This window comes from Sminthopsis crassicaudata, chromosome 1 (genome assembly GCF_048593235.1).
Source record: "Sminthopsis crassicaudata isolate SCR6 chromosome 1, ASM4859323v1, whole genome shotgun sequence".
Classification (NCBI taxonomy): Eukaryota; Metazoa; Chordata; class Mammalia; order Dasyuromorphia; family Dasyuridae; genus Sminthopsis; species Sminthopsis crassicaudata.
The window spans coordinates 129,820,620-129,834,185 of NC_133617.1; the positions used below are offsets into that span (position 1 = coordinate 129,820,620).

Sequence of the window (13,566 nt, forward strand, 5' to 3'; positions counted from 1 at the left end):
TGAAGCACTTGCTAGTGAACACTTGATTCTAAGATTCTACACTAGGCCAAGCACTGGAGACATAAAGAAAGCCAAAAAAGAAAAAAAAGTCCTTCTAAAGAAGCTCACACCTAATTGGGGGACAATACACAAATAGTTGTATACAAACAAAATATAATCAGTGATAATCTTTTTTTTTTTTTTTTTAATTTGTCTGAGGACATTTATTTCAAGGATCAGAGATGCTTACAGAATAATATAAATCAGAAATGAAAATAACATGTGGCAGGATCTCTGTGAAAATGGGAGAGGAGTGAAGCATTAGGGGTAAAAAGTAGGGGTCTTGAGACAATTCTTTTTTTTCTTTTTTAAAATTAATTTTATATATTTTTTTGACAGTACATATGCATGGGTCATTTTTTACAACATTATCTCTTGCACTCACTTCTGTTCTGAATTTTCCCCTCCTTCCCTCCACCCCTTCCCCTAGATGGCAGGCAGTCCCATACCTGTTAAATGTGTTATAGTATATCCTAGATACAGTATATGTCTGCAGAACCGAATTTCTTGTTGCACAGGAAGAATTGGATTCAGAAGGTAAAAATAATTTGGGAAGAAAAACAAAAATAATCAGCGATAATCTCAAAGGAAAACTGTAACACTAAGGGAAATGGGAGAAAGGCACTCTACAGAAGGTTAGACTTGAAGGAATGAGGAGAGAGAAGTTCCAGACATTGAGGAAGGATCAGTTAGTGTAAATGGTTGAGGAGGGAGTTGTAGTTTGCTGTGCCAGTTTCACTAGATCCCAAAATCATGTAGAGGGAAGTAAAGTTTAAAATTGTAGTAGTAAGAGACCTGATTATGAAGTATAAAGATAATAAAGATAATATTTATATGTATATGTATATATATTATTTTCTCACAATTTTTTGTAATTTACCCTCATTTTATTGATGATGAACCACTTTAGTTATTTGAGAGATAGCTGTAATTAACGAAATCAGGTCCTCTATATTCATTCCTGTACATCATGCTATTCTTAGAGCAATCATGCTGGTAGTACTGATGGAACCTATCAGATTATGAAGTGTCATATTTTAGGCAAATTTTATAGATGTTTTCTGTTTAACTATAAAATTGATAACATCTAGGAAACTATCTCCATCTCAATGCTTTTTCATAGAATTGAAGGCTGTCTTCCCATTCCTGTAGTGCAGGCTCAGGGCTATCTCCATCAAGAGTTTGTTGCTGGTTTCAGAATGGACAGAACAGTGGCCTTCAGAGCAGGAAAACCTGAATCTAGATGCATATTTCATAGCTGTGTGATCTTGAGCAGCTCACTTAACTTTTCTCAACTTCACTCATTTACTTGATCTGTAAAATAAGGATAATAATTAGCCCCATGAGATAATACCCACTTCACAAGATTGCTCTGAAAATGAGTCTTTCTAAACACTAAAGTTCTATATAAATGTTAATTATTGTTGTTATTATTTCAGAAATCTGTAATAGATGATGTCTGGACTATTTTTGATTTTAGCAAAGTTGTTTTCTACATATGATACCATTTTCTTTTAAAAAGTGATTAAGATTTATTTTTAAACTGAAAACATTTTAAAAATCTGTCTTTCCTCTTTCTCCATTGAATGAATAGAAAAACCTAAAGTCATCAATACCTTGTAATATAGACTACTCAAATAAATTTCCACATCAGCCTTGTTTGATGCTTCCACCTGGCCTACTGTGAGCAATTAGCATAGGAACCTTCCAGTGTAGAAACTCTTTCCACCATAATCCAGCAGCAAATTGTTCAGTCTAGTGATATGTGTGTAATAAAGAGAATGTTTAAATTGTTCAGAGACAGTTTTTTTTCTGGTATTTTAGAACTATCTGGAGCACTAATCTTTCTTAATTGGCAGTTCAAAATGTTTGTAAATAGCCTTAAATACCTCTCCTAAGTAATACTTTGTTGCATTGTTAATATAGTATTAGTCTTAGGGTTAGGAAAACCTGGTTTCGTATTTCACCTCTGCTATGAAGTAGTTAATTTCTCAGTCTTTAAAATGAGGGAGTTGGTTTTAATAGCTATACATATTATTGCTAGGTATGTTAGGCCTGTTATTCATATATATATATATATGTATCTATATATATATGTATGTATATATATGTGTGTGTGTGTGTGTGTGTGTGTGTGTGTGTATGTGTATGGATGTGTATGTGTGTATGTGAAGGATGATTATAAACTTAATGAAACTTAATCTAAAAAATCCAAGTGTGTCACATAGAAATGATTAACACTGGGATAACCAATGTTATTGCCATCTCACAAAAAAATGCTTTTTAAAAAAAAATTAATTTAATTTTTTTTTTTATTATAGCTTTTTATTTACAAGATACATGCATGGGTAATTTTTCAGCATTGACAATTGCAAAACCTTTTGTTCCAACTTTTCCCCTCCTTCCCCCCACCCCCTCCCTCAGATGGCAGGTTGACTAATACATGTTAAATATGTTAAAGTATAAATTAAATAAAATATATGTATACATATCCAGTTATTTTGCTGGTACAAAAAAGAATCGGACTTCGAAATAATGTACAATTAGCCTATGAAGGAAATGAAAAATGCAGGCGGATAAAAATAGAGGGATTGGGAATTCTATGTGGTGATTCATAGTCATCTCCCAGAGTTCTTTCACTAGGTGTAGTTGGTTCAATTTATTACTGCTCTATTGGAACTGATTTGGTTCATCTCATTGTTGAAGAGAGGCCCATGTCCATCAGAATTGATCATCACATAGTATTGTTGTTGAAGTATAATGATCTTTTGGTTCTGCTCATTTCACTCAGCATCAGATCATGTAAGTCTCTCCAGGTCTTTCAGAAATCATCCTGCTGGTCATTTCTTACAGAACAATAATATTCCATAATACTCATATACCAAAATTTATTCAGCCATTCTCCAATTGATGGGCATCCACTCAGTTTCCAGTTTCTGGCCACTACAAAGAGGGCTGCCACAAACATTCTTGCACATACAGATCCCTTTCCCTTCTTTAAGATCTCTTTGGGATATAAGCCCAGTAGTAACACTGCTGGATCAAAGGGTATGCACAGTAAAAAATGCTTTTGAAATTGAATTCTGATGCAATGTGAAATCTATTCTACCTAGAGCTAATGTGAGACATAGACACAGACTCTAAAGCAAGTAGCCAATATCATTATTTGATGGTCACACCTTGTGTTTTTATCATTTAAAAAGAAATCAGTTTGCATGTAGTTAGTGACATCATCTCTAACTAATACTTTACCTGATCAGGGTGCTCCAACAACAAAACTGCTGCACATCCTGTGCTTTGTGCCACATATTCTCATTTCATATATATATTTATAGTCATTAACTATAATGTCGTCCTGGGGGTCCTTGTTCAGCGTCAAAATGCAATATCCAGACTAGCTTTCTTGAGGATCTCTGGAGTCTTAGGTGGAGGAGTGATGAAGGCAGGAGAGCCATTATTGGCTCAGAGAGCCAGAGAGGATCTCTGTTTCTATCTTGGTCTTCTGCATCTCCTCTGTGTCTGAATCTGAGTCTTGAGTCCGAGATTGAGCTCTCTTTTTTAGTTCTCTCAGCCCTTAAATACTTCAGTATGATTACTTCATTGTATCACACTAAGTATATGACAACTAGAATAATTCCATCATTATATCACACTAAGTATAAGAACTAGAGAACCATTATATCATCAATCACACTAAGTAAGCACCCTGCTGTATCCTTACTTTAAGTAGAACACAGGTGGTCACGCCCTCCCTGACTTCTCAGGGAGGGAGGTGAGAAATTCCACAGGGAAAATGGGGAGCCAAACCAGATATTTTTAGCAAGTCTCTTCTGGGCTGAAGGGTCTTATACCTCACTCAGAGTTCCCCCACTATCTTCGGCCCTCTACAATTAACTTTTACATTATGTATAGCCATTCAGAGTTTTAGTTAGTACCTGTCAAGAGTCCTTGCTTGATGGAGAGGGAAAAAAACTAAATAGAGAAGAATGATTAAAGAAGACACTATATAAAGTGTGATACTGTAGAAAAATATCTTTTATTTGGTTAATAGTTTTGTTTTTGTATCCACTCATTACTAACTAGGTGAGTTTAGACAAGTGACTTGACTCCAGAGTTCTAATTTATGCAGTGTAGAAATTGTGAAATCTCAGAACTGGAAGAGTCTTCAGATGTCAGCCTAATTCAGCCTACAACTGAATGATCTCTAATGTAGACCTGACAAGTGGCCATCCCGATTCTGCTTGAAGACCCAAAGAAGGGGGACCCCACTATCTTGTAGGGCAATCCCTCCAACATTTGGATCATTTTAATTTGATCCTCTTTCTCCTTTTCTACAGGGCTTGTATTCATTAATTTAATTTTTATAGATATAGCATGAAAAATCTGATCCTCTTTTCACATGAAAATCCTTCAAATGGTACATTCTGAGGAAATCTAAGGAAGTTGTCGATGTCTTCTCTAGTAATCCCAGCAAAGGCTGAGCCCTCAGAAAATCCAGTATTTAGGAACTTTGTATTTCATTGAACAAATCATTTATCCTATATTCTCAGGAAATAATGTCCTTGCCTAGGGAGGCAGTAGTCTTAGCGTTCTACTTGGCATAAATCATATGTGAAATGTTGTGTTCAGCTTTGGATATCATTTTTTCCCATTTAATTTTAGTTTTTTTAAATTAAATTTAATTATTTTGTTACATTTAAGTTACAAACTGTCTCTCTTCCCCACTCTGCACTAGTATTCACTAATCATTCAAATGATCACCATTTCACATACACACATTTGAGTATATGTGAATGTGTGTGTCTAAATGTGTCTGTATGTACCTATATATCTCTATGCAAATCTTTTCTATGTATACTTCTATCAGTTCTTTCTCTGGAGGTTTAGCTAGCATCTTCCTTCAAAGATCCTTTATAGTTAATTTGAGTATAATATTCAGAATAAATTAGTCATTCAAAGTTGTTCTTTGAACAATATTAGTGTTACTATAAATAGCTTTCTCTTTGTTCATTTCAATCTTCATTATTTCTTGCAAGTTTTTCTGTTTTTTTTTCTGAAATGATGGTTTGTCATTTCTTATAGTACAATTGTATTCCATCACAATCACTTACTGCATCTTGTTTAGTCATTCTCCAATTAATGAGCATCCTCTCAGTTTACCACCACAAAGAAAGTTGCTCTTGTCAACAAAATTCAGTTTACTACCACAAAGAGTTGCCATTGTCAAAGGAATTTTGAATGTAGTCTGGACTAGAATGGTCTCCTAACCTGTGAGTGGTCAGAGCCAAACAAAGCAGGCTAGCAGCAGAAAAGTCAAGAATCAGATAGCAGTTTAATTAATTTCAAAGTGAGGAAGTTAAAGGCAGATGTGTAAATTGAGGAGGGCTTGACTTGCTGGGTCAGGGGTAGGGCTAAAATTCCTGTAAATTGCAAAAAGATATAGACTCTACTCACTCATCCTTAGGTCTTGATTAAACAATTCACTTGGCAGGCCCATACATGTAGGCATTTTTGGGATAGTACAGGTGTTCTTGAGTACTGTGGGAATGGCTTTGTCATTAGAATTGTTGAACCTTGTGATTGTTGTAGGGTGGTTGAGCGGTTATGATTGTTCAGTGGGGTATAGAATGAGAGTTAACATGACAAAAATAGAAGTACGATTTTTTGTTCAGTTTGTGAGAGAGTAGATTCAATAAGTAAGAATTACCTGGATACCAGCCTAATTTCTCAAAGGAAAAGGTTTTATTCTTGTATAAAGCAAGAAGAGATCAAGCAGCTTCGGGATTGATTGGCTAAGGAGGTATACTAGACTAGGTTTTTTTTATAGGGAAAGGTAGGCATTGGTGAGGAGATGTTTACTCTTTGTTCATTGGTTAGACTCTCATTAGGGAGATATTTACTTCTTATCCATTGACCAAATTTTGGAGAAAAATAAACAAACAAAAAACAAGGAAACTTGTTACAGAATCTAAGCTTCTTGGCATCTTTTCTACCAGGACCCAAGCTCCTTGCACCTAGGTGTGTGGTTAATCAAGTTCTGTTTTATCACCCTGCACATGACCTGGGAAGTGACAACAATTTGTTTTGTTTTTTTATTCCTCCTAGCTCCTAATTATAAACAGAGACCTTATTTGATCCTATTCCAAGTACAGGAATTGCTAGAATGTCAGGGTAGATCTATCAATCAACATTGTGCTGCAGTATATTGGTCAGGATTTCCTTGGGAAAAAAGGAGCTCCAACAAATCTAGATAATTAACACAATCATTACACATATCATATTGATTAATATAAAAATCATAAATCACTTGACATTTTATATATATAACGGAACCTGCAATTTCTTTTCTTTTTTCTCTGACCATCACAGGAAACAGACTGAATAGTGCTTTGCTGCATGAAAGATAATATACAGTTTTTTAAATCTTTGGGTATAATTACAGATTATTCTCCAAAATAGATAGATCACAGTTCCACCAACAGTATGTTAGTACCCCAATTTTCCCACATCCTCTCCAACATTTGTTGTTTTCCCTGTCTCATTTTATCCAATGTGATAGATATGAAATGATATTTCAAAGTTATTTTAATTTTATTTCCCTATTCAGGATGATTTAGAACATTTTTATATGACTATATATTGTTTTGATTTCCATTTTAAAATATTCTCTGTCTCGTGTTTATTCATAAATTCCATCCATAAGTCATGTTCTTCTAATTTACTTAAGATATTTCTTTTTATGTCTAGGTCATGTATCCATTTTGATCTTTTCTTGGTAAAAAGTATAGGATTATTGGTCTAGATCCACTTTCTGCCAGACTACTTTCCAGTTTTCCCAACAATTTTTTTTTTGTTTATTTTAATAGTTTTTATTTACCAGATATATGCATGGGTAATTTTACAACACTGACAATTGCCAAACCTTTTGTTCTAATTTTTCCCCCTCCTTTCCCCCCCAAGATGGCAGGTTGACCAATACATTCAACAATTTTTTTTAAGTAAATAATGAATTCTTGTCAAAGCTTAAATCTTTACATTTGTCAAACACAAAGTTAACTATAACAATTTTTTTTTACTGTCTGCTCTTTTAAGTATTGTTTTAATATCTACTCTTTTCAACTGATTTACTTTTCCATCTCACAGCCAATACCAGATAGTTTAGGTAATTGCTGCCTTACAGTACAGTTTAAGACCTGCTATACTAAATCTCTTTTCTTTACCTTTTTGCATTAATTCTTTTGATTTTCTTGACCTTTTTTTTCTTTCAAATTAATTTTGTTAATTATTTTATTATATTGGGTTCTGCCCACCCATTAACAATATGTCTCCAGTTATTTAAACCTGACTTTATTTATATTAAGTGTATTATATTATATTCATGTAGTTCCTGGGTTTGTCTTGGTGGGTATATTTTATACTCTCTATAGCTATAATAAATGGAGGCTTTCGTACTCTCTCTTTCTGCAGGTTTTTGTTGGTGATATGTAGAAAGGCTAATGAATTTATGTGGGTTTATTTTATATCCTGTTACTTTGCTAAAATTATTTTCAGTTAACCTTTTTGTTGAATTAAGGCTTTTCCAAGTATATCATATCATCTGTAAAAGAAAGGTTTTTTTCTTTTACCTTGTTGCCCATTCTAACTTCTTCAATTTCTTTTTTCGCCTCTTACAGCTATTTCTAGTATTTCCAATACAGTATTGAATAATATTGGTGATAATAGGCATTCTTATGTCATTCCTGGTCTTATTAGGAAGGCTTCTTAGCTTACCTCTACTTCTTATTTATTGCTGATGATTTTAAGTTAACTTAAGGAAAAATCCATTTATGCCTTTGCTTTCAAGTGTTTTGAATAGCAATTAGCATTGTATTTTGTCAGAAGATTATCTGCATCTACTGTTATGATCATGTGAATTTTTATTACTTTTATTATTGATATAATCAGTTATGTTAATAATTTTTCTAAACCATGCCTGTATTCCTGGTATAAATCCTATTTGGTCACAATGTTTAATCTTGGGTGATGCATTATTGTAGTCTCTCAATTCGTATTTTATTTAGAATATTTGCATTCATTATTGAATTTGGTTTGTAATTTTCTGTTTTTCTTCTTCCTGGTTTAGGTATCAGCACATTTTTGTTTCATTAAAGGAGCTTAATAGGTCTCCTTTTTGCATACGATTTTATATAATTTATTTAATATTATAATTAGTTGAACTTTACATATTTGGTAGAATTCATTTGTAAATCCATTTGGTTCTGATTCTTTTTTCTTAGGTAGCTCATTTATGACCTGCAGTTTCTTTTTTCTAAAATAAGTTTATATCGATATTCCTCTTTTCCTCTTCTATTAATCTAGGCAGTTTATATTTTTGTCATTTTTTTCCCCATTTAATTAAATTGTAAATTTATTAGCATATAGTGGGGCAACTCCTAGATGACACTTTAGGAAGGCCATTCATAAGCTTGAGAATAGCTGGGAAAAAATGATTTGGATGGACAATGGCTTTGAGTTCATGCTATTCGAGGATCAGTTTTTGGAAATGGGAATTTTCAGCCTGGAGAAGAGGTGACTTAGCTTAAAGGGAAGGTGTCAGTTCTTCACATTTTTGAAGAACCATTAGGTTCTTACTTTTTAGCTATGAGGGCAGAACTAGGAGCGATTAGTTGCAGTTGATGAAAACACAAATATTGTTTTGAGCCAAGTGAAAACTTCTTAATAATTAGAGCTATCCCAGGTTGAATTGGATTGTTTTGGGAGGTAAATACAGTGGAATTCACTAGGGTGCAAGCAAAAGCTAGATGACTATTTGCTGGTGATGATGTAAGGGTTTTTTTTTTTGTTTTGTTTTGTTTTGTTTGTTTGTTTGTTTTGTTCGTTTGTTTTTAATTAATTTATTTCTTTTAATATACCTTGCTTTTTATGAATCATGTTGGTAGAGAAAAATCAGCACAAAAGGGAAAAACCATTGGAGAGAAAAACAGAAATAAGATGTTAACATAGCATATGTTAATGATTTGTATTCAACCTTTTTCTTTTTCTGGATTCTTTTCTGGATTCAGATGGCATTTTCTGTCAAAAGTTTATTGGGATTGCCTTGGATTCACTTATCCACTGAGAAGAACCAAATCTTTCATAGTTGATCATCTCAAATTCTTGCTATTATTGTGTACAGTGTATTCCTGGTTCTGCTTGTTTCTCTCAATATCTGTTCATGTAAATCTTTCCAAGCCTTGGTCAGCTTTTTCATCATTTTCTCTAGAACAATAATATTCCATTACCTTCACATAACACACTTTATTCAGCCATTCCCTAATTGATGGGCATCCACTCCTTTTCCACTTCTTTGCTACCACAAAAAGAGCTGCTACAAACATTTTTGCACATGTCGGTCTTTTTCCCTCCTTTATGAATTCCTTGGGATATAGACCTATTTGGCATTGCTGGGTCAAAGGATATACACAGTTTGATGGCCCTTTGAAATAGTTGGATCAGTTCACAACTCCATTAATAATGAATTAGTGTCCTCATTTTCTCACATCCCCTCCAACATTTATCATTATCTATTCCTGTCATTTTAGCCAATTTGGGAGGTGTGAGGTGGTATCTCAGAATTGTTTTAATTTTCATTTCTCCAATCAATAGTGATTTAGAGCATTTTTTTCATATGACTATAGATGGCTTTAATTTCATCATCTGAAAATTGAATCCTTTTAGCATTTATCAACTGGGGAATGACTTATATTCTTATAAATTTGACACAGTTCTTTATTTTAGAAATGAGACCTTTATTAGAAACACTGCTGTGTTTTTTTCCCAGCTTTGTACTTCCCTTTTAATTTTGTTTCTGTTGGTTTTGTTTGTGAAGAAAAGTTTTAATTTAATGCAATCAAGGTGTCCATTTTGCTTTTCATAATGTTCTTTAGTCATAAATTTCCTATTTTCTCCAAAGATCTGACAGGTAAATTATCCCTTTCTCTCCTAATTTGTTTATGGTATCATTTATACACAAGTCATGTATCCATTTTGGCCTTATTTTGGTATGGGATGTGAGATGTAGGTCTCTGCCATATTATTTTCCAGTTTGCCCAGCAATTTTTGTCAAATAGTTCTTATTCTAGAAGCTGGAGTTTGGGTGTTTACTGTAGATCTTGATTATTGTGTCTTGTAATGTTTGGATTAGCTTTCTGGAGGTCCTCCAGAATGGCCTTGATTTGAACATGATAGATACCAGGAGAATGGACAAAAATAAAAAGAGTCCAAAGTCTTTATTGTCTCTTACACAGTCTGTATCTGTCCTGACCCAGTCTCCTCCAGCAGTTTGACAGTCTGACTTCTGTCTGACTTCCTGTCCCCCTTCTTATATACCCTATTACAATTACATCATTACAGCATACTGAATATGTGTGAACTAGAGAACTATTAAATCACCATGCTAAATACTAAGTATATGTAAACTAGGTAACTTTTCTCATCAATTCCTCTGAGTTAACATCTTGTTTTCAAGTATACTTCTTTCAAGTGTACTTCTCCAGAATTCTGGCTCTCTACCATGTCTTATATATCTAATTCCACTGATTCACCACTCTTTCATAGCCAGTACCAAATGGTTTTGATGACTGCTGTTTTATAATATAATTTTAGGTTTGGTACTGCTAAGCTACTATCCTTTGTATTTTTGTTTCATTAATTTTTTTGATAAACCTTGATCTTTTATTCTTCCAGGTGAATTTTTTTTTCTAGTTCTATAAAATAACTTTTTGGACGTTTGATTTACTGAACAATTTAAGCAGAAGATCATTTTAAGCAGATTTGTCATTTTTATTATATTAGCTCAGCCTACCCATGAGCAATTGGCATTTTTCCAATTGTTTAGATAAGACTTTGTGTGAAGAGTTTTATTTTTTCCCCCCAAATACAGGTGTGACTGGATGGCCTCTTAAGTTCCTTCCAGCCATGAGATCCTGTTAGATCCTGTTAAATACTTGAATAAAATTGTTGTTTAACTCTAATCTCTATCTTTGTTATCACAGTTCTTTCAACTAATCCTCACAGAGAATATAGGCTATCAGTTTCTAAGGTCTTCTTCTAACAGTTGTAATTCTCAAACATTTGATAATTTCGATCCTTCACTTTTCTCTACTTCACATTTGCAAATATTAAATACATTGAACATCAAACAAACACTCATCCTTCATAGCAGTTTCACACACAGTTGATGTTGCCTTGGGGAAGTCTTTAGTTTTTATTGATAAGGAGAACCACATGACTATTGTATATTTTGTGGAAGCTTAAAAAGTCTTGAATCACTGTACCTGTTTGACATATGATTGAAAGCATCTAATTTCAACTTTTTCCTTTGTATTCTTGTTGTCTAGCATAGAGGACTTTCAACTAGTGGGTATTTAATATGATTGTTAAATTGAAGACAGTGATAGAAATTATTTGAATACATCTGTGATCCTATTTTTATAGGATCTCTGCCACTGGTACTGATTGTGAGTTGGTCAAGCTTTGATTTTTGTTTATGCCCATACCCACATACATACACACTTCCTCCAAAGAGTGCCAGCCCCATAAGCTAGACAGACTCTATTTGGGTCTTTTAACAAAAAACAATAAACAGAGTTTTGATTAATAATATAGCACTTATACCCTTCATTGTATTGTTCTTTTCTCTAAATTGTAATCGTTCTCTTGGAGCAGGTTTCTTGAGGAGCTTCTGGAGGCAGCCTTAATTTCAGTTCAGTTCAATAATCCCAAATGCAGCCAGGAGTTAAAGTCCAGATCCTTTATTTTCTCCTTCAAAGTCTTTTCTCTTTTCCTGGGCCCAGTTGGCTTTAATAGAGGCCTATCTTTCTCCTTGGTTCCAAGAGCTCCCTTAAAATGTCTCCAAATCCAAAGGTTTGTCCTTCAGCCTCCAATCAACTTCAGCCTCTCGTCCTCCCAATGTCTCCAGCCAGCACAAAGGTGGAAGTTGGAATGAATCTTAACTCTGAATCTCCTGAAGTCCTCCTGAAGTCCTCTCTGGCCCTGAGAGCTTCTTGCTTATATGCTGTACACCAATCATTTCATCACTAGGAAATCATTATTTGTTGTAGGATTAAATCAGTGCTAAATTAGATTTAACCATTGTCTCCTCAATTCTGCTCAGTACCTTGTTTCAAGTTCTGGCCCATAATATCTCCTTGTAGGATCAGATCAATCATGCTAAATTAGATAATTATTGTCTTTATCCATTCCAGTGACTTAGCACCTTGTAAGAATCCTATCTCTTCATCTATCTTTCACTTAAATTACATGATAGCTTACCTCCTTTGATCCATGTTTGCTTAATGATATATATTTTTTGTTATAATGATGTGTCACTGCTTCACTACTTTACATTATTTTCATTGCTTTATATATGTATTTATAAATTTCATCCATGCAGTAGTGCTGGAGAACAAAGAATCACATCATTGAATGAATGACATCTATTTACTAAATGTGCTTAGTTTTCTTCCCCCGTTCTAAAAAGATTGCTTTTTTTCAGGCTATTTAACATTATTTCTTTTCAACTTATAGTATGCCAAGTCAAAGCTGACTAAAATTATTTATACAAAATAGGATTATCAAATTTTACTATATAGAGTGGGCCAAAAAAATCTTAGTATAGTATTAGGTTTTAATAATTTAAAGATACAGTAAAACTTTAGATACTATATGTCTAAGGAGTTGATTATACTTTCATGATGCTAGGAATCTGGACACTTGAATAAGGAAAATCTTGACTCAATCATGAATCCATTCTAATCTATGCACAATACTGATATTAATGGATGCATTGTCAGCTTCAAAATAATGAATTATGTCATGTGTAAAAATTTCTAAAGATAAACAGGTTTAGGATTTAAATAATGAAATTAAGTATGATCAACCCTTAGCAGCCAGAAAATTAAAATTAGGTCTTTCTTTTTCCTGCCCCATTAATAATCTAGCAACTTGTAGTGACAACTGTGTTCAGGAGAGGGAGACCTGGCGCAATTGTTAATGTCTTTAAATGACAATTTGATTTTTATTGATTTTTGAGTTGAAAACATGAAATAGATACATATTTAGTAGAATAAATAAAAGAAAAAATATCTCGATATCTAGTATATAAGGATCTTTTGAAATTGTGTAATACTATTGTATTTTGATACTGTTACTTTGTGTAATTCTGTGATAAAAGGGAGTGGAAGGGAGTAAGGTGTAAAAAGACTGGAAAGATAGGAAGTAGCTAGTTAATGAAGGACTTTGAATGCCAAATAGCATTTTGTATTTCATTTTAGAAGTAATAGGGAATCATTGAGTTTGTTGATGGGTGGATGGTGCATATAATTGGACCTGCACTTTAGGAAAATGACTTTGATGTTTTTTGTAAGAATTAACATGATCGAACCTTTTATTTGGAGTAAAAGATAATTGAAATTGCCAGAGATTATAATGTATAAACTCAGTGCTGTCTCATAAATTCTGCTCTGGTGAATGTAAGTTCTAAAAATC

The 13,566-nt window shown here is 33.4% G+C and overlaps 1 protein-coding gene across 2 annotated transcripts in view; it reads left to right on the forward strand.

The window, feature by feature from the left end:
* Positions 1–13,566, forward strand: part of NUDCD1 (NudC domain containing 1) — a 101,368-nt gene that overhangs the window by 1,373 nt on the left and 86,429 nt on the right. The gene's annotated exons all lie outside the window — the stretch shown is intronic.